The sequence below is a fragment of the Lynx rufus genome, unplaced genomic scaffold (genome assembly GCF_022079265.1).
Source record: "Lynx rufus isolate CCGP_SWC_20201006 ecotype Redwood Valley unplaced genomic scaffold, mLynRuf1.p SCAF_2, whole genome shotgun sequence".
In the NCBI taxonomy this organism is placed as follows: domain Eukaryota; kingdom Metazoa; phylum Chordata; class Mammalia; order Carnivora; family Felidae; genus Lynx; species Lynx rufus.
The window spans coordinates 35322786-35341774 of record NW_025814834.1 but is presented as its reverse complement, the minus strand read 5'-3'; the positions used below and the strand labels follow the sequence as shown (position 1 = coordinate 35341774).

The window sequence follows — 18989 nt, the reverse complement described above, 5'->3', positions numbered from 1 at the left end:
GCAAGGTCATGGGGCGCCTGGGTGGCGCAGTCGGTTAAGCGTCCGACTTCAGCCAGGTCACGATCTCGCGGTGCGTGAGTTCGAGCCCCGCGTCAGGCTCTGGGCTGATGGCTCAGAGCCTGGAGCCTGTTTCGGATTCTGTGTCTCCCTCTCTCTCTGCCCCTCCCCCGTTCATGCTCTGTCTCTCTCTGTCCCAAAAATAAACGTTGAAAAAAAAAAAAAACGTTGAAAAAAAAAAAATAAATAAAAAAAAATAATAAAGCAAGGTCAGAGGCTGACAGTAAAGAAGATGAGGTATGGATGAGGTTTGAGAAAAGATAAAGTATGAATTATTTATTTTGAGAAATTTAAAAATCAGACTTTCTATGGAAATATGATAACGATTGCCAAGAAGGAATGAGAGCCTATTTGAAGATTATAATCATTCTAACATGGATGATCATTCCAGTTATGTGACTTTTATCCAGCAACATTCAACAGCTTCATTTTAGAGAATGATAATGGGACTCAGCTAGGGTTGAAATATAATACAAGGAGAGAGGGGCAAAAGAGTTGAGGATGTTTGTAAGTGATTGATTCCCCTGATGGACAATGGACTCTAAACTGGGTAAGGAGAGAAATAACTATCTAGAGTTGGTGACGGATAGTGAAAAAAGTAGTGAGGTTAATGGATTGGAGAGCTCCATGAAGTTAAGGAATTATTTAAATAGGAGTACTAGAGTAAGTGAGCTGGAAGAATTGGGGGCAGTGGTCAGAGAATATCATATTATACTTATTTTATTTTACTTAGGTTTACATACTAAACTTTATTTAATTGACATATGTATAATTGACATACAGTGTTACATTTCAGGTGTACAGCATATTGATTAGATAATTCTATATATTATTGATGCTCACCAAGATCAGTATAGTCACCATCTGTCATCATACAATGTTACTACAGTATTATTTACTATATTCCCTATGCTGTACTTTCCATTTCTTCAACTTATTTGTTTTATACTGGAAGTTTGTGCTTCTTAGTGTCCGTCCTCTACTTTGCCCATCCCTCCACCCTTCTTCCCTCTGGCAGCCACCAGTTTGTTCTCTGAATTTAAGAGTATGTTTTGTTCATTTGTTTTTGTTTTTGCTTTTAGATTCCACCACATATAAGTGAAATCATATGGTATTTTTCCTTCTCTGTCTGACTTATTTCACCTAGCGTAATAATACCCTCTAGATCCATCCATGTTGTCACAACTGGCAAGATTTCATTTTTATGGCTGAGTAATGTTCCATTATATGTGTGTATGTATGTGTGTTTATATATATATGTATATATAATTACATATATGTGTGCATATATATATATGAGTGTGTACATATATACATATATATATATGCACACATATACATACAAAGATGTTGAGCATCTTTTCATTTATCTGTTGGCCATCTGTATGTCTTCTTTGGAAAAATGTTTATTTAATCCTTTGACCGTCTTTTAATTGTAGTGTTTTTTGGTTTTGAGTCGTGTCAGTTCTTTATATATTTTGGATATCAGATATATCATTTGCAAATACCTTCTCCCATTAACTAGGTTGCCCTTTTACTTTGTTAATGGTTTCCTTTGCAGCACAAAACTTTGATTTTGGTATAGTTCCAATAGTTTATTTTTACCTTTGTTTCCCTTCCTTGCGAGACATATCCATAAATATATATTTTTTTTTTAATTTTTTTTTTCAACGTTTATTTATTTTTTTGGGGACAGAGAGAAGGAGACACAGAATCGGAAACAGGCTCCAGGCTCTGAGCCATCAGCCCAGAGCCTGACGCGGGGCTCGAACTCACAGACCACGAGATCGTGACCTGGCTGAAGTCGGACGCTTAACCGACTGCGCCACCCAGGCGCCCCCATAAATATATTTTTAAGGTGGATGACCAAGAGATTACTGCCTATGTTTTCTTTTAGGAGTTTTATGATTTCAGGTCTCCCATTTAGGTTTTTAATCCATTTTGAGTTTATTTTTGTGTATGGTGTAAGAAAGTGGTTCTGTTTCATTCCTTGCATGTAGCTATACAGTTTTCCCATTTTCCCATTTACTGAAGAGACTGTCTTTTTACCATTGTAAACATATGTAAAAACATATTCTTGTCTCCTTTGTTGAAGATTAATTGACCATATAGACATGGGTTTATTTTTAGGTTCCCTATTCCTTCTATTGATCTATATGTCTATTTTTGTGCCAGTACCATACTGTTTTGGTTACTAAAGCTTTGTAGTATATCTTGAAATCTGGGATTGCGATACCTCCAGCTTTGTTCTTTCTCAAGAAGCCTGAGAAATAGCTTTGGATTTTCATGGCCTTTTGTGGTTCCATACAAATTTTAGGGTTATTCTAGTTCTGTGAAAAATGCTATTGGTATTTTTATAGGAATTGCATTGAATTTGTAGATTGCTTTGGGTAGTATGGACACTGTAATGATACTCTTTGAATCCATGAACATGGCATATCTTTCCATTTATTTGTTTTGTCTTCAATTTCTTTCACAAGTATCTTATACTTTTCAGAGCATGGGCCTTTTACTTCCTTGGTTAAATTTATTTCTAAGTATTTTTTTCTTGTTGATACAATTATAAATGGTATTGTTTTCTTAATTTCTCTTTCTTCTACTTTATTGTGTATAGAAACACAATAGATTTCTATATATTAACTTTGTATCTTACAACTTTTCTGACTTCATTTATCAATTCTAATAATTTTTTGGTGAGGTCTTTAGGGTTTTCTATGTATATGGTGTCATGTCACCTGTGAATAGTGACAGTTTTACTTCTTCCTCACCAATTTGGAAGTCTTTTGAATATCTGATTGCTGTAGCTAGGACTTCCAGTACTGTGTTGAATGAAAGTAGTGAGAGTGGACACCCCTGTTTTGCCAGAAAGTATCATACTTGATTTCAGTATTTCAGAGGTATTATTATTACAATGACTGTAATGCCAAGGTTCCAGGTGAGTGAGGTAGAAGAACAGCTAATGGAAGTAAGGAGTTTAAAATATTATTATTATTAGATGAGTTACCCCATAAGTAGTAAAGTCAACAAGAGTAGAAAGAAAGAAGATTAAACAGAAGCTAATATCATCAATAATGGATGATTAGAAGAACCTTAGAAGACTACATTGAGGAGACAAGGACAGATACTATATCCAGGTGGCACAGAGTTCAGATTAGCTAGAACTTAGGGAAAGGATGGAGGAAAAAAATGTTTTTTAACAGTAATGGGAGTAAAAAAGACACCAACCCCACCTCCTAGCCTTGACGTATGCAGGGAGTGGAAGGAAAAGCAGTCACTACTTGAGAGGCTGTAGAGGAAGCAGTCTCTAGGAACAGACAAGTTTCAGTTAAAAAAAAAAAAAGAAAAAGAAAAAGAAAACAGGATGAGAGAAATGAAGGGAGCATTTAAAAAGGGAACTCTAAGAAGCTCAGTGGAAATGTTTAAGAGGAATGAGAAGAGTCGGGAATTGGTTCAGACTAGTGGACACACTAGCAGTATGGGCATGGGAACCCAATTGGCAGTGGACAACTTGAGAGGTTGAGACTCCTGGAGTGTTAAGGTAAACAGGGATCTGAGCCAGGATGAGAACAGTCCTCATGGTCTATTAGTACAAGGTTCAAGCCAAAGCCCAGATATTTAGCTCAACAGCATTGGGGTGACCCCACCCTCTGGCTCTTCCCCACTGTATAGTATAATGAATGGAGGGGAAGATCTTATAAGGAAGCCAAGCATCAGGAAAGCCCTTAGCTGACTATTCTCTCTACCACCTCGCCAAGAAGTAAGGATAATCCCAGCTCTGATGCAACGAAGCTTGAGGGGAAGGAAAAGAGAAAGCACCATATAAATCAAAGCCTGAGTCACAGGCCTGATCAAACTCAAGACTACTCTTCTCTTCCAGCTCTCCCTGGTATGGGAAAGATAGGGACTTCTCATGGTTGAGGAGGAGCAAATAACTTCACATATATTCTTTGGAAAAAGATTCCCAAACCATAAACAATTTCCTCCTTCCAACCTTGGACAAGGTTATAGGAAGGAGAATGAGGGGGTCTTGTTGCCCCTTTATTTATTTAACCTCAATGGATTGCAGTGTTTTTCTTTTTATGTGATTTGCTTTTTATTTTCTTAATGTTTGTTTATTTTTGAGAGAGAGAGACAGAGCGAAAGCAGGGGAGGGGCAGAGAGAGACAGAGACACAGAATCCGAAGCAGGCTCCAGGCTATGAGATCATGACCTGAGCCAAAGTCGAACACTTAAACTTAACCGACTGAACCACCCAGGTGCCCCTGCAGTGTTTTTCTTTTTAAAATGCCTCGTGGGGGGCGCCTGGGTGGCTCAGTCGGTTAAGCGGCCGACTTCGGCTCAGGTCATGATCTCGCGGTCCGTGAGTTCGAGCCCCGCGTCGGGCTCTGTGCTGACAGCTCAGAGCCTGGAGCCTGTTTCAGATTCTGTGTCTCCCTCTCTCTGACCCTCCCCCGTTCATACTCTGTCTCTCTCTCTGTCTCAAAAATAAAAATAAAAAAAAAACTTAAAAAAAAATAATAAAATAAAATGCCTCGTGGAAGAGTGCATTTCCATCAAAATAATACTAATGTAGAATTTTTGAGTAGCCAAGATAATAGCAGCCATAGCTGCATAAATCTGAATTTCCCAATTCCTTCTCCAAAAACATAATACAGTACAATAAAAAGAACAAATAAAACTACATGAAACTCATGCTATCTGTAAAACTAAAAGAGAACACCCAAACTTCAAATTATCCATAAATAGAAAAATAAACACCAAACTTTAGCAAATTGTGTCCCTTGGTCCTACTGCAAACTTGCACAAAGATAAAGCGCAGTCTGGAAAGAATACATGGGAGAAAAGGAGAGCTTTTGACAAGCCTATAACTGATCTAAGATAACCATGACAAAGAAAAGTCTACTCTTTTGCTAAAATAGTGATGAAGAATTCTGGTAGATCAAAACACTATATAATAAAAAAAAATGCACATGATTCAAGGTGACACTGTGTGAAAATCATTGCTTCTAGAGGGAATGGAGACACACCCTTAAGAAAAGAAGTAAAAGGAAAATTTAGGGTCAAGTAAGGAAAAAGATATCCCAAAGTGTGAAAATATGCAATTGTTAGCCCATACCGCACCTGCATGCATGCACATACATACACACACACACACACACACACACACACCATCAAGAATCTGTATTTCACTACAGAAGAGGGCACCCTTGAACTTGAAATCTTACCAATCATCCAAAATATTTGAAGCGAATAGGTGAAAATAGAGTAAATATATTCAAAGCTATTATAAGAAGAAAACAGAAAACAAGGTTTTATCAGGTCTGATAAAAAAGTATCCCTCTAACAAAGAACAACCCAAAGTAGAAGAAAACTGCACCACACACCCCAAAGTGAATTAAGCATCCACATAGAAATTTAGGGGGATATGAAAAACCACCTTGAACCCCAAATTCAGTAATTAAAAAATAAAAATTGATTTTTTAAGAAAGGAAGAAATAAAAAGATTGAACCCAGGAAGGAAACAGAAGAAAAAGACCAAAATTATCACAGAAATGAAGTATAAATTGCAAAATTTCTGAGGAAAATAAAGTCAAGTGAAAATTTAATAAGGGGCATTGAAAAAAGTCAGGAAAATAACCAAGATAATGAAAATGAGATACAAAATTAAAAGTAGTTAGAGTCAGAGAAAAATAAAGATGAAGAAGAAACAACATACAAATAATGGCAGTACCTGAAGAAGATAAACAGAAAAACACTGGAACAGAACTATAAAAGAAGATGTAAATCTATGTACTGAAAGGACCCATCAGTGTATGGGAAAATTAACTAGAATTATCAATTTCAAGACATAAGCAAGTGGGGTGCCTCAGTGGCTCAGTTGGTTGAGCGTCCAACTCTCTTGGTTTTGGCTCAGGTCATGATCCCAGAGTCGTGGGGTTGTGTTGGGCTCCACACTGAGCATGGAGCCTGCTTAAGATTCTGTCTCTGTCTCTCTCTGTCTCTCTCTCTGTCTCTCTCTGTCTCTCTCTCTCTCTCTCTGTCTCTCTCTGTCTCTCTCTCTCCCCCCCTCCTACCCCTCTCCCCCACCTCTGTGCTCTCTCTCTCTCTCTCAAATAAAAAGAAATTAAATATATATATATATATATATATATATATATATATATATATATATATTTTATATGGGTGGCTCAGTCGGTTAAGCGTCCAACTTCAGCTCAGGTCATGATCTCGTGGTTTGTGAGTTTGAGCCCCACATCAGGCTCTGTGCCTGACAGGCTCTGTGCCTGACAGCTTGAGGCCTGGAGCCTGCTTCAGATTCTGTGTCTCCCTCTCTCTCTACCCCCGCCCCCCCCCACTCACACTCTGTCTCTCTCTCCTTCAAAAATAAATAAACATTAAAAAAATTTTTTTAATATATATATATATATATATATGTAAAACTATTGGATTTCAAAGATAAGTACCCAAGCCTTCAAGCAACAAAAGATCAAGAAATTACAAGAATGAGAGAATTAAACTGGCTCAAAAACAACACACCTTGAAGGCAACAACAGAACAGCACTTTTTTAAAACTCAAGGAAAAGAAGTGTGAATAAAAAATATTCAGTCAACTTGTTTTTCAAGTAGTAAAGCAAGAGGAAATGAATTTTCAACTGGAAAAATTCAGGGAATTTTGTATACATGAGCCCCTCTTGAAGAATCTGGGAAAAGATGTTTTCCATCCAACCAAGTGGCAAAATTTCATCAAAAGGGTTGATGATGATCATTTACCATATTTAATTGTAGATCTAAAATTACACAAAGGTGAGAACAAAACTCAAAGAATAATGTGTAATAGGGTCTAACAAAGTAGAAATAATGTAAATAAAATGGGAGACACTAGAGAGATAAAAGAAAGTAGAATAAGTTCATTGATTGTGAATAAGCAATAAATAGGGGTCAAGGGTAATATTAAAATTGGTGAGTCAGGTGATAAATGATTAAACAAGAAAGAACTAAGGGCTTTAGAAAAGTTATGAATACAAAGATAACCACCAGAATAATACTATAAACTTTCCTAAATACAAAAGGAAATTTTAAAAATTAAAAGCAAAGAGGGGCTCCTGGGTGGCTCAGTGGGTTAAGCGTCCAACTTCGGATCAGGTCATGATCTCTCAGTCCGTGAGTTCAAGCCCCGCGTCAGGCTCTGTGCTGACAGCTCAGAGCCAGGAGCCTGTTTCAGATTCTGTGTCTCCCTCTCTCTCTGACCCTCCCCCATTCATGCTCTGTCTCTCTCTGTCTCAAAAATAAATAAATGTTAAAAAAAATTTTTTTTAATAAAAATAAAAATGAAAGCAAAGAAAATGCACCATATACAGAAAGAAACCTAACAATTACAACAATGTTAATATCATTACTTTATATAAAATAATTTTAACATAAAATGATAGTAGAACTAAGCACATGTCATATCAATCAATATGAATAAGTTTAATTTATGTATCAAAAAACAAAGATTTTCCAGGAGACTATAGATGCTGGAGAGGATGCGGAGAAACGGGAACCCTCTTGCACTGTTGGTGGGAATGCAAATTGGTGCAGCCACTCTGGAAAACAGTGTGGAGGTTCCTCAGAAAATTAAAGATAGACCTACCCTATGACCCAGCAATAGCACTGCTAGGAATTTACCCAAGGGATACAGGAGTACTGATGCATAGGGGCACTTGTACCCCAATGTTTATAGCAGCACTCTCAACAATAGCCAAATGATGGAAAGAGCCTAAATGTCCATCAACTGATGAATGGATAAAGAAATTGTGGGGGCGCCTGGGTGGCGCAGTCGGTTAAGCGTCCGACTTCAGCCAGGTCACGATCTCGCGGTCTGTGAGTTCGAGCCCCGCGTCGGGCTCTGGGCTGATGGCTCAGAGCCTGGAGCCTGTTTCCGATTCTGTGTCTCCCTCTCTCTCTGCCCCTCCCCCGTTCATGCTCTGTCTCTCTCTGTCCCAAAAATAAATAAACGTTTAAAAAAAAAATTAAAAAAAAAAAAAAAGAAATTGTGGTTTATATACACAATGGAGTACTACGTGGCAGTGAGAAAGAATGAAATATGGCCCTTTGTAGCAACGTGGATGGAACTGGAGAGTGTTATGCTAAGTGAAATAAGCCATACAGAAAAAGACAGATACCATATGGTTTCACTCTTATGTGGATCCTGAGAAACTTAACAGAAACCCATGGGGGAGGGGAAGGGAAAAGAAAAAAGAGGTTAGAGTGGGAGAGAGCCAAAGCATAAGAGACTCTTAAAAACTGAGAATAAACTGAGGGTTGACGGGGGCAGGGAGGGAGGGGAGGGTGGGTGATGGGTATTGAGGAGGGCACCTTTTGGGATGAGCACTGGGTGTTGTATGGAAACCAATTTGACAATAAATTTCATATATTGAAAAAAAATAAAAATAAAAAACAAAGATTTTCAATTTGATTCACAAAGAAAGCAGATGTGGGGCGCCTGGGTGGCTCAGTCGGTTGGGCGGCCGACTTCAGCTCAGGTCACGATCTCATGGTCCGTGAGTTCGAGCCCCGCGTCGGGCTCTGTGCTGACAGCTCAGAGCCTGGAGCCTGTTTCAGATTCTGTGTCTCCCTCTCTCTCTGACCCTCCCCCATTCATGCTCTGTCGCTCTCTGTCTCAAAAATAAATAAACGTTAACTACGTGGCAATGAGAAAAAATGAAATATGGCCTTTTGTAGCAACGTGGATGGAACTGGAGAGTGTGATGCTAAGTGAAATAAGCCATACAGAGAAAGATAGATACCATATGGTTTCACTCTTATGTGGATCCTGAGAAACTTAACAGGAACCCATGGGGGAGGGGAAGGAAAAAAAAAAAAAAAAAAGAGAGGTTAGAGTGGGAGAGAGCCAAAGCATAAGAGACTGTTAAAAACTGAGAACAAACTGAGGGTTGATGGGGGGTGGGAGGGAGGGGAGGGTGGGTGATGGGTATTGAGGAGGGCACCTTTTGGGATGAGCACTGGGTTTTGTATGGAAACCAATTTGTCAATAAATTTCATATATAACAAAAAAAAATAAATTGTACTTCCATAATAAAAAAAAATAAAATATGAATTAAATAATAAAAAAAATAAAATAAACGTTAAAAAATCTAAAAAAAAAAGAAAGAAAGAAAGCAGATGAAAATAAGAAACATGTCTAAATCAAAATGATTCAGAAAGTATAAAACTAAAGGAATAGGTAGAGGTTTACTAGGTAAGTGGAAACAATAAGAAAGTGGAAGTTGTGATCCTGATATCAAAGTAGAATTTAAGTCAAAATACATTAAATAAGACAAAGAAGGACATGTTTTAATGTCACATTCACAATGAATATATAACAGTTATGCATCCTATTCACCAAACAACTCAGCAATACATTTATAAAGCAAAAATCATGGAGCACGCAAAGAAACATTGACAGAAATACACTAATTGTAGAAAACTTAAATACACCACTTCTAGTACATATGAAGTAAACAAAAAATAAGTAAGGAAAATAGATATGTAAATAGCATAAGCAATAAAGTAGATCTTATGGATATATTTATTCTATACTCTGAAAATAGAGAATACAATAGTAACAAAGAAGATAAAATATTTCAGAATAAAGTTATCAAGAAATGTGCAAACTTCATACAAGAAAAACTTTAAAACACCCCTGAAAGATACAAAAATGGGCTTGAAAAAACTGAAAGACATTCCATAATGTCATAAAGATAACTAGTTTTCTCTAAGTTCATTTATAAATTTAACAAATACCAGCAAAATTACCAACAGGATTTGTATGGAGCTAGTTAAGTTGATATTAAAATTCGCTTGGAAAAATAGACATGCAAAAATAGCCTGGAAAACACTGAAAAAGAAAAGTTTATGAGAGGAGAGTGGCATATATTAAAATATACTATAAGCCTGGTTTTTTATCTTTTCATGGTACCGGTGCATGAATTGACAAATAGACCAGTAGAATAAAATAGAAATTACAGAAATAGATCCAAATACATATGGAAATTTAATGTGATAAATGTGTTATCTCAAATCACTTGGGAAAAGGTGGACATTTTAACAAATACTGGTGGGATAATTGGTTTGCTATTTGGAGAAAGATAAAATTAAAAGCCAGTCTCATGGGGCACCTGGGTGACTCAGTCGGTTAAGCATCTGACTTCAGCTCAGGTCATGATTGAGCCCTGGAGCCCTGCATCCAGCTCTGTGCAGACAGCTCAGAGCATGGAGCCTGCTTCAGATTCTGTGTCTCCCCTCTCTCTGCCCCTCCCGTGCTCATGCTCTGTCTCTCAATAATAAAGAAATGTTAAAAAAAAAAAAAAAGCAAGTCTCACACTATAAGAATAAACTCCAAAAGCACCAGGGATATAAATGTCAAAGATGAAGTCATATAAGTACTAGAAGAAATAATGTATGGTTTTCTCTACAACCTGCATGTAGGAAAAGACTTTCTAATTACAACTAAAAATTCAGATGCAATAAAAAATAAAATTGATAGATTTGACTGTGTTTAAACATTTTTTTGAACAAAAAATAGAGAAATTCCTAACTGTGAGATGATTTACATGCACACACCATTTTTCACATATTTCTCAAAAATATGAAAAGATACCTAAACTCACTCATACGTGAAATGAAAGTTAAATCTACCCTGATGGTATACCACCAACAGTGTGAATATTCTAAGCACAAAGCTAGTGATTGCAGTATTGTACTTGCAAAATATCAGAAAAAAAATTAAATTTCTATACATAGGAGAGTGTGTGGATGGATCCATAGGATGGAGTACTATGAAGTTATAGAAAAGAATGAGGTCATTTTCTATGAACAAATGTAGAGTGATTTCTAGAAAATTTTGTTAAGCAAAGAAGATGAAATGTAAGATTTTTTACAGTATGTCACTTTTTGTGTAAAAATAGGAAATGAGAAAACCTACATGTATGTAATCATTTGTACAAATAAAAGCATAGGAATCATTAACAAACAAAAAACTATTAAGATTAGTTATCTATAATCGGCTTATAATAGCCACCAAAATTATCCAGGTGCTAATCCCTGGAAACTGTGAATGTTACTTTATGTGGAAAAACTGTCTTTGTAGATGTTATTAAATTAAATACCTTCAGATGGAGAGATTATCTGGGATTTTCAAGGTGGGTCCTACACGTAATCATAAGTATCTTTGTAAGAGGCAGGCAGAAGGAGATTGGACTACAGGTAGAACAGAAGGCTGTGTGATGGAAACAGAGGAAAGCAGAGTCACAAGAGGTGATGCTACTGGGTTTTGAACAAAGGAAGAAGGTCCCCAGAGTGGAGGAATGTAAGGAATGCAGCTCTGGAGGATGAAAAAGGCAAGGAAAAATTCTCCCTGGAGCTTCAGAGGGAGCACACCCTTGCTGACATACTCAGGTTAGCCCCATAAGGCTTGACTCAGAATTCTGGCCTCTGGAACTATCAGAAAATCAATTTCTGTTGTTTTAAACTACGAAATTTCTGGTGATTTGTTACAGCAGCCATAAGAAACTAATGCAGGCTGCAAGGAAGTAGGAGTGAGAAAGGGATAGAAGAAAGGAAGAGTGATACTTTTGAATACATGTGTTCATAAAGTTCTGACTTCTAAAACTAGTTAATGTTTCACCTACTAAAATGCATATATGAGTATAAACATGCACGTATCTAAAGATAGGGGAAAAAACTAAAACTATATACAAATAGACATAAGTAAACCTAACCATAATTCAAATGAATAACATAGTCACCTTGAATAGAGGGGAGAAAATTAATGAATCCAAGAAAATTTAGGTCACAGTATTTGACTGCATAACCTTAAGCAAGAGATTAAAAAAAAAAAAAGAATGGTAAACAAATAGTCAACTCTAGTTAGTCAAATTTTCACAGAATTATGTGTCAGAAAGTTACTTTCTGTGTATTCTAAGACTGACAAAAAAGCAAATATATTGTAGGTAATAGGAACCAGATTTCTCACTGTCTCAGTATTTACTGTCTCAGATTTTCCATTGAAAAGGAAAATAGTAGAAGGAACCCCATTATTTTTATTGGAATTGGAAGTATCAGTGTGAATGCATGGTTTTTAAGACAGATAAGACGATGGATACAAACAAATGGTAAATATAGAAATATGGATGTTTGTATACATGTATGTATGGATATATAAAGGTACATAGATTTTCAAGCTCTGTCCCCTAAGAGAGCCTGGAACTAATAACACCCCAGTAGCAATGGTCCCACCAAGTGCCCAAGTTTTGGCTTCTAAACCCATTCTGCCATTCTTTAGTAAAAGGAACCAAAACTTCTTGGTGAAATTGCTGATTGAGTAATTCCCAGGGCTGGGACTGAGAAACTACAAAATGAGCCGGAAACATCCTGCTATTCCAGAAAGTTGTTCAATGAGTGATGGGGACTATCAAAGGGACACAGGAATCATCTTTAAGGGGCTGTTACTTGCCAAATGTGGGACAATTTGCTCATCAAAATTTATTATGACAATAATAGATTATAATCTATTGAATAAAATAAGAATTCATGAGTCGATACTGATAGATACTGACAGATGGTGAGAGATACTGATAGATGAGTCCATACTGATAGATAGGGGTGGAGAAGAAAGCTCTTGCCAACCAATAAATGTAAAAAAAAAAATGATAAAATTAGAAAAAAATCACCATTTGACAACTATCATAGAAATAATTGATTTAGGAAAGATACATCAATAGATGTTAAAAACTAATGACTGGAAATTTTGATTAGAAGAATAATTACACACAACATATCTCCTCACAAGATTCTTATTAATTATAAAAAGAAATTATAATCATAAGTTATAATTCTTATTAATTATAAAGGGATTTTACAGTGGAGAAACCTGGCAGACATCACCTTAATCACGTGATCAAAGTTGAACTCACCAGTTAACAGTACAAACCAACATTATGTGCTCCTGATGGGGATATACTGAGAAGACTTCAACATTACTTCTACCCAAAATGAAAATATGAATTTAATCCTGAGGAAATTTCAGACAATCCAAATAGAGAAACATTGTAATTTAGTGTGCCTCTACTCTTTAAAAAATGTCAAAATCATGAAAAACCAAAAAAAAAGCTTTGTAACTTTTCCAGATTAAAGGAGTCTGTACAGTCAGTCAAAATAAAAAGTATTATAATTAATATATAAATAAATTTATTTCAAAATAAAAAGTAAAAAAATATAAATACAATTCCATGTTGGGGGCTAAGTAGAGTTTATATGAGCTGTCTATAAATTATTCTAGCAAGACCAGAAGTCTTTCTGCAAGCTGCTCTCTCTCTCTATATATACATATATATAGATGATAGATAGATATAGATGTAGATATAGATATAGATATATAGATAGATATGGCTATATATATAATGCATAGCCTTGATTATGTCCCTTTTCTGCTCAAAAACTCACCTGTGTCCTCATTGCCAAATAATTACACCATCCCTCCATTTCTACCTAATCCTTTATATTTACATTGTATTTGAACTGAACTATTTATCAGATAATTTACTCACTTTTACATTTTATTCCCTTTATCTTGCCCTTCTCTCAACATAAAATGCCCCTTTCCATACATTGAAATTCTCATCTGGTAAAACCCTACACATTCTTCACAGCCCCTTTATTGGTTTCCTGAGGCTATTGCAATAGTTTCCCATGAACTGGGTGGCTTAGAACAGAAATTTATTCTCTGACAATTCTGGTGGCCAGAAACCCGCAATCCAAATGTTAGCATGGCTGCTCTCCCTCTGAAGTCTCTAGGAGGAATTTGATCCTCGCCTTTTCCAGTTTCTGGTGACTGTTGATGTTCCTCAATGTGTGACTGCATCCCTCTCTTTTTTTTTTTTAATTTTTTAAATGTTTATTTATTTTTGAGAGACAGGGCATGAGCGGGGGAGGGGCGGAGAGAGAGGGAGACCCAGAATCCAAAGCAGGCTCCAGGCTCTCAGCTGTCAGCACAGAGCTGGACGCAGGGCACAAACCCACTAACGGTGAGATCATGACCTGAGCTGAAGTCAGACACCCAACCGACTGAGCCACCCAGGCACCCCTCCAACCTTCTCTTGTGAGTCTATATGTCAAATTTCTCTCAGCCTCTCTCTCATGAGAACACTTGTGATGACATTTAGAGCCCACCTGGATAATCCAGGATACTTTCCTCATCTCAAAAGCTTTAGCATAATTAAACCTTCAAAGACTCTTTTTTCAAATTAAGGTAATATCCATGATTTTGCCATATGAAGTAATTTTCACAAGTTCCAGGGATTAGGAAGTCAATATCCCTTTTCAGCCTACCACAACACCTAGGTCACATGAACTGTCCTCTATGCTGGCCTCCTAAATCTACAACCAAACAGGAATCACTCTCTCTGCTACTGTTGTGGCAATCAGCATGGACCACCTTGTATTGCTACAATGATAAGTCAGATGTACTGGTCTCTAAAATTCTCTGACAACATGAACCTTCCATCAGTGTAACCTCATAGAACCCATTAGCTGTTTTTCCTTTTTTCTAAATAATTTCTACCACTTTCTGTATAATTCATTACTTACAAAAATGGCAAATATGATCTTAAGAAAACCATGTATGTGATCTAAATAAAATTAAGATGATGGAGAAGATACATGATATTTTGTGAGTGAAAAAAATTACTAGTCCGTTTACTGAGAAAAGTACTTCATATTTGCATTTAGGGTGAACATAGCAAAGTTTTCTACAACCAACTATTATGATAAATATTTAGCTACTTACTGATGCCTGCCTTGGCTGAATAAAATTTGATTTGCTGAGCATATTTTGGGGGGGCTTATTTATGTTAATTGTCTAAATTTTCACTCTGGGAGGAATCTGCAGTTGTATTTATCTTTTCCCTCTTAAATTCTGTAGTGCTTCAGTCAGTTTGAAACCAGTACTTTTTATTTTTCTTTTTATGACTAACTGTATCTTAAGAGGCCCTACCTTTGTGTATGGGTTGATACAACAGTGGGGAGTTTTAGGTACAAACTATTTCCTTTCATTCTGTTAGAGAAACTATAGGAGAAAAAATTTTTTAAATGTTGAGATGGTTTTTTTCCAAAAGAAGCAAATGTTTGTTTTTTTTTAATGTTTATTTATTTTGAGAGAGAGAGCTGGAGAGGGGCAGAGAGAGGGAAAAAGAGAATCCCAAGCAGGTTCTGCCCTCTCAGCATGGAGTCCAATGTGAGGCTCAGTCCCATGACCATGAGATCATGACCTAAGCTGAAATCAAGAGTCGGGTACTTAACTGACGAAGCCACCCAGGCACCCCAAGGAACCAAATGTTTTAAATAAAATGAAAGCTCATAGTCCTACATTTGTATGAATTTGAAAGTTTACCGAGCACTTTTGTGTTCAAACTCACCTATGTCTACAACATCTGGGATTTAACCTCTTCTTCCTGCCTCAGAGGAAGAGGTAACCCTTCAGCCTATGGCTTAGCTCTTCTTCCAACCTCTGGATCCACATAAGTCTGCTCCACCCCTAGCCACCTAAGTCATTCACTCTCCCTCTCTACCAGCTCCTCCCTCCAGCCTATAAAAAGACTGCAGATCCTCCTTCCACCCTGGATTCCCCTTCTGCTTTTGTCACTTCTCTTTTTATCCACAAAGAATTGTCTGCCCTCATCTTTGCTGGGAAATGAATGACTTCTTGACTGTTAACCCCCAGGGTCGTTCTTGCTCACATCTTCCTGTGGTATAAGGCAAGGTTGCCTGTCCCCTCTTTGAAATGAGCTCTTCCCTTGGCCTGCATGAAGCTTTTGTCTCCTCCTGCCCCTCACTGCTTCCCTGGATACCTTTTCATCTTTCCTCCATGTTGATGATCACCAGGGTTCTGCCTTCCACCCTCCTTGTGCTTCTACATACCCTCCCCCCATAATTTAATCACCTCCAGCAATTCCTATTACTGTCCATTGCTGACTCCCAAATCCAGATATCTCTTTAGAGTTCCATATTTTATATCTCTGTGCCTGCTGGACATTTCTACCTTAGATATCCTGAAGGGACTTCAAACAGCTGAATTCATTATTGTCCATGACTGCTATTCTTTTGCATTTGTAGTGAGGAGTTGAACAAAAACTGGGTATGTTGAGGAAGGGTACAGATGGAGGTCTCTTGGGACCCACTCCAGCAGCCAGGGGAATGTCCATGTGGAGAGAACTCTGGAGTTTTGGGCTTCAGGGCCCTGCACTGTTGGATAGTGCATGTTAATGTAAATCTGTTAGTGAAGCTAGTGATTATGACAGCTGACTTTTCAAGCCCTCCCCAAGCCTCCAGTGTGTATGGTTTGGATTTTATCACAGGAAATCTTGAGTAAAGAGATGCTTGAACCTCTTTGGAAAATCCTGTGGAGGCACAGGCTAGAGATTGGGAAGTAGACTCAACCCCTGTCTCAGTACAGCCCAGCGTGTGGATTAGGGTAGAGGTGATGAAAAAGTCCTCTGGCTGGAGGTCATCCAGCCAGACAGCCAGTTAGACCAAGACCCCTGATTATTTTATCCCTCCCCCAGAGAAGCCTCCCTGCCACACATACATAAACTTAGGTCAGAGATAAGATTGCTTAGTTCCCCTGTTACATATTCCCTGCCCTTGCCGAAACCAGAGAGACCATGTTGAATCATCTTAAATCTCTACTTATAATGTATGAGAATGGATTGTTTGCTTGTCTGCCTTATCCCTTAAGGAAACAGGATTTGCCTCATCCATTTTCACCTCTAGCATAATGCCAAATGCAAAAAGGACTAAAAATAAATAAATAAACTGAAGAAAAAGAGAAAGCTGGCAAGCAGGTAACATAAGTAAATTTACATGATGAATGTCATGCCTTGAAACTGAAATGACAGTGACCAGCCATTTCTTCCACTATCTCAAAATGGCCCCGGCCAGACTGCCTGTGTTCAAATTCTAGCTGTATCACATACTAAACTTTGCAGAATTTACTTAAATTTTTTTGTGCCTCAGTTTTCTCAACCATAAAAAGGAAATAATAGTACCTACCACACAGGATCACTGTGAGAATTGAAAAGGCATATAAAGGGCTTGACACAGTGCCTAGGACATGGAAAATGCTAGATAAATGTTATCTGCTGCTGTTATGATTATTACCTATTCCTAACCTGGCACAGCAGGAAGTCTTTTCATTGAAGACAATAGAAATAATTATTATAATACAGTAGCATAAAATGCTGAAAAGAACCTTTACCATTCTTTTGGCTGCCCAGCTCAAAAGCCCTTCCTGAGACTAAATGGGAGGTAGAGGTGGCCCCTTACTAAGAAGCTAAAAAAGCCAGACCCTGGCTGAATGTTCAGGACTCCCTTCCAGCTAGACTTTGTAGCTTATGATCCAGGCTTTACCAGTGAGACACACTCAATGCAGGCCTACCAACAGGAGCTAGTGGCACCAGGCAGCAGGGATGAGGGACCTATATTAGGGTCATGCCCACTTTCTCTAAAGGTGGCAGTGGTGGAGGTCCCAGTGGTAGCATGTAGGGCCACTGCTGGCTATGTAAATTCAACAGTATCCTCACAAGCTGTGCTGGTAGCATGACCGTGCTGGGTCTTTGTTGCCAAGACCCTCTTGTTCCTGTTTTCAAGTCCACTTCTCTATCCTCTCCAGAAGTGCTTTAAACCACCCAATGCCCTTTTCTGCTTCTGTCAGCCTGGGTTAGTTTTTCTTGGTGCAATTCAACCTGCCAGATTGATATACATTATGCATTCAGATGGTTTAATAAAATGTAAGTACACCATTTCTATTTTGTTTTATTGGTTTATTGATTTGCAATATGTGTCTTCTACTCAGCTCCTAGACAGGGACTGTTTTTCTTAGATGATTGGCGAGGGGGGGTGGGTCAGGGCAATCAAATTTTAATTGACTGGAATCTACCCTTAGGTAAAAAAAAATCAGGCAATTAATGGGTGTAGGAATAAAGGAAAATGGAGGAAGAGGAGCAAAACCAGTACCTTGTGCAGGTATGATAAGAGTATCATAATAGGACCAAGAGCTCATTTAATTTAACTGGTTTATTTTACAGATAAGGAGACTACAACAAAGAACACATAGCTAATGTGTGTTCAAGGTACAACTAACTGTCTCTTCACACTCCTAGTTCAGGGTTTCTGCCTCTATCCATTCTACCAAGAGGCAAATGACCTAAAGGCAGGCTGAAATCAAGGTAAATTCAGTTCAATTAATTATACCTTTTAAGTTTATGATTGTGAATGAAAAGAATTTACATTTTCAAGAGATTTTTACAATTTACAAAGCATTGGTTTGTGAAATTCTTTCAACTGCCCAAAATAAGTTAATTATCACTTTTTTTAAAAAATAGGTTTTGGTATTCACATCTTGAAAAAGTTTTGAACATCTCTTTTACCTCTGGCTACTCTCCCTTTTCTATTTGTTTTGGTTTTGAAGTAGAAGCTACAAAATAAGACAAGAAAAAAGCAATGTAAGTGTATTTAGTTTTTTAAAATATTAATGTATTTGAACAAAATGATCTGCTGATTGGAACCATCATAAAAATATATTGGATGTTGTTATTAACCTCCATATTACAAATGAAGAAACAGAAGCTTAAAGAGATTATGTGACTTGGCCAAGATTAAATAGGCACTAAATGGCAGAGCCATGTCATGGTTCATTTAAAAATCACGTAACATATATTGAGCATTTAATGTGTCAGGCTGGGTAAACAAGATACTGTGCTAGTTAATCCGTAGATAAACCAGAAATTTCTAAAACCAGTATATTACATACTGAACCACTTATATTGAAGTTTTTACTGAACTATAAACTGTAATTTTAGCAGCTGGCCAATCAATAAATACTCTTCTACTTATAC

At 37.3% G+C, this 18989-nt stretch overlaps 1 protein-coding gene across 1 annotated transcript in view; it reads right to left on the bottom strand.

Annotated features, from left to right (window-relative positions):
* Positions 1–18989, bottom strand: part of KCTD18 (potassium channel tetramerization domain containing 18) — an 86727-nt gene that overhangs the window by 25398 nt on the left and 42340 nt on the right. The window lies entirely within an intron of this gene.